General features: G+C 38.2%; 1 pseudogene; it reads right to left on the reverse strand.

Moving 5' to 3' along the window:
- Window positions 1–2,377: 2,377 nt before the first annotated feature.
- Window positions 2,378–3,365, reverse strand: LOC124959891 (olfactory receptor 52E5-like; annotated as a pseudogene).
- Window positions 3,366–3,663: the final 298 nt, after the last annotated feature.

Genomic DNA, 3,663 nt, shown 5'->3' on the forward strand with positions numbered 1-3,663 from the left:
ATTCCTCAGAAAATTACCACAGGATTCAATAACTCCACTACTGGGTACATATCCAAAGGAGAAGAAATCTGTATCTGTATGAGATATTTGCACTCACATGTTTATTGTAATACTATTCATGATGTAAGGCATGGAATCAACAGAAATGTTCATGGATGAGTGGAGGGATACAGCAAATGTGATATAAATACACAAAGGAATATTATTCAGCCATTAAAATAATGAAATTCTATCATTTGCAGAAACTGGAGGAATAATATTAAGTGAAATAAACCAGGTGCAGAAAGACATATATTATATACTCTTCCTTATATGTGAAGATAAAAAATGTTGACCTAATAGAAATAGAGAGTAGAAAGTGGAATAGTGCTTAGCAGAGACTGGGAAGGGTGGAGACTGGGGAAGATGGATAGAGGATAAATAAAAAGTACAGGTGTCCAATTGTATAAAAGAATGCTGTCAAAGGATCTCCAGCAGAGTAAGGTAACTATGGTGACAACATTTAATTGTATATTAAAAACAGCTAGTAGGGAAGATAGTGAATGTTCCCAACACAAAGAAATGATAAATGAGATTATAGATATATCAGTTACCATGATCTGATCATTAGAAAATATAAACTTGTATTGAAATATCACATTGTAATCCAAAAACATGTAAAATTGAAGTGGTAATTAACAATTAAAATTAGAGTTAATAAAAATAAGGCAAATTGATTTTTCAAGTTTATAATTTTATCTACATTTGCCTGAGGGGTTAACCTATGTATCTTTTTCTCCTGAAAATTTCTTAGTTTCATTCTTCTTCTTTTTTCTTCTTTTTTATCTGATTTTGCCATAAGGATGATGTTAGTTTTTGAAACTGAGTTTGAAATTTTCTAATTTTTTATTTCTGTGGAACAGCTAATGAAGTATAGGAAACTCAAATTATGTTGTATACATGTGTGAATATGCCACAATGAAACCTACTCTTTGTTGTAATTAATATGTAACAAACAATTAAAAAAAGCAAAGGTATATTGGCATGCTATTTTATTTGGAAGACAATATGAAATGACTCTTCTGTCATCTTCATTCTTTGTTCTGTTATCTGTCTAATCTTTTGAGCTCTTCTTTCTGTTATTTCAAAATTTCCATTTAGAAAATGAGGGCTAGGGATGAGACCTTGCCTGAGATGTGTGAAGGCCTGGGTTTGACCCCCAGCACCGAAAATGATAATATTTCCTGGATACTTTCTTCCTGTCTTTTCATAAGTTTACATTTCTTCAAACTTTACTTTCTCCTCTTTCTGTTTACATTATTTTCTCTTAGCCCCATTCTCTGTGTATTCCTGCTCAACCTACCCTGAGATTCAACCAGGACCTTATTTCTAATTAGAAGTCAATTTCATGTTTTTGCAGCTCCTAGAATCCCCAAACAAATTAATGGTTTTATTAAGCTTTCAATCATAGTGAGAATTACTTTATGTTCTTGTAGCACCCATGATTAGAGTCTCTTTCGAAGCTCATCTCACCAAGGACTGTGAGATGAGGGTTTTCTCTGAGCCCTCAAGCCCAGATAGAGCCCTCTAAACTCTTGAGGCCTGCAAGCCCCTGACTGAGAGTCTCTCCAAGGTAAGGGCTGCGAGGTCCACAAAGACCCCTGTGCTAGACTAGGGACTGTGCACTAGTGTTGGATTTAGTAAGTCAAGTCTAGAAGGAATGCTAGAAGGAAGGAACACTACACTAGTAGGTTATCTTTTTCTCAATTCCTCTAATGTTTTGCAAGCTGCGAAGATGTTCACTACAGTATTCTCAAGTTCATAGTACCAAATTGCAATTGTTTTGTAACATTTTATGGACAGGGATATTGATGCTTAAAGAGTTTTAAGTGTAATTCTCAGGTGAACCTTCTAGATAAGACCAGAGCCTAAATTTAAATGTGTATATTATGAATCTCAGGTAATTTCTCTGGCCACTATATTTTCATTGGTTTTCATGAAATCCCACATCATTTTTCTACTCATGAACTTGAGCTTCTGACATGTGAATGGAGAAGAATCTCCATGTGGATGGAAGTTTTTCAAAGCATGTGTTGGTGCAGCACGTGTTTGCAAAACCTCTTTCTCCCTTCAGGAATTCTGAGATATCAGTAGGTTTAAATATGAGCATTATTTTGTTTTTCATGGACTAGAGTAAAGAGGTTGTTGTGGAATCTCTGTTCTATGCCTGGTGTACTGGAATTATGAGCCATGGAGGGACACATAATATGATTGGCTTGTGTGGGAATATCAGAGGAGTTAGACAAAATGTTTCTTTTATTTATTTTTGATCTCATTATTGATTTATTATGGAAGTTGAACAAAAATATTTCTAATTTTTATTTCTGGTGGGATCTCATTATTGCCTTATTGGACTACTGTGGAAGGTCCTCTTGGGGCTAAATGTCAATGGCTTTTAGGATTTAGCATCCTTAGTACTTGCTCTCTTATCTGTTTTGTCCTGACCCCATAGATCACAGGGTTAAGGGCAGGGGGAACAACCACATAGAGATTTGCCAAAAGTATGTGAATATAGTGAGGGATATTGTGGCCAAAGCGGTGTGTCATGAATAAAAAGAGGGCTGGCAGGTAGAAGGCCAACATGACACAGACGTGGGAGCCACAGGTGCTGAGTGCCTTCATCCGGGTATCCCAGGACGGGAGATGGAAGACAGCTTGGAGAATTCGCAGATAGGAAAATCCAATCACAGAAAGGTCAATGTATCCCACTGAGAAAGCGATTAAGCCATAAATAACATTGACCCTAATACTGGCACAAGCTAACTTTGCCAAACCCATGTGTTCACAGTAGGTATGGGGGATAATCCGGACACCACAGAAAGGTAATCTCAGGATAAGAAATATGAAAGGAGTCACGAACACCAAAGTCCTGACGATGATGACTATGCCCAGAATGGCTATCACCTTGGGGGTGAGGATCATGCTGTATCTCAGGGGGTTGCAGATGGCAATATAGCGATCTATGGCCATGACTGTCAGCACCACAGATTCCAGGCCTGTGCATATGTGGATTGTGTACATCTGTGTGATGCAGGCACCAAACACAATCTCTCTGAGGTTGAACCAGAAAATGCCCAGCATCTTGGGGATGGTGGCCGTGGACAAGCCCAGATCAGTGCAGGCCAACATGGCCAGGAAGTAGAACATGGTTGGTGGAGGCTGTACTCAGTCTGAATCACAAACAGGATAATGATGTTCCCCAGGAGGGCTATTAGGTACACTGCCAAGAAGGGGAAGCCGATCCAGATGTGCACATCTTCCAGCCCTGGGATGCCCATCAGAAGAAAGGAGGAAGGGTGGAGCCGTGTGTTGTTGATAAGAAGCATGTTGGTGGCAACTGGCTATAGACACATTTCTGAGGGGAGTTTTCTTGCTTCCAGTGACAGACCCTGACTTCCGTCATAGCATGTTGCTTATTTCTTGGAGAAACAGAAAATCCATTCTTTAATTCCACAACACAGTAGAGGAGACCTAGAAAGGGAATATCAAGTACAGTTAACAGATACTTTCACTTTGAAATATTTCTCTCATGTTTATAGAAAATCATGTGGAAAATTTATAAATATAACAATAATCCTGAATTTTTCATGTCTTTTTTCCCTTCAGACACTCTGGAAGAAACTG

This window comes from Sciurus carolinensis, chromosome 11 (assembly GCF_902686445.1).
Source record: "Sciurus carolinensis chromosome 11, mSciCar1.2, whole genome shotgun sequence".
NCBI lineage: Eukaryota > Metazoa > Chordata > Mammalia > Rodentia > Sciuridae > Sciurus > Sciurus carolinensis.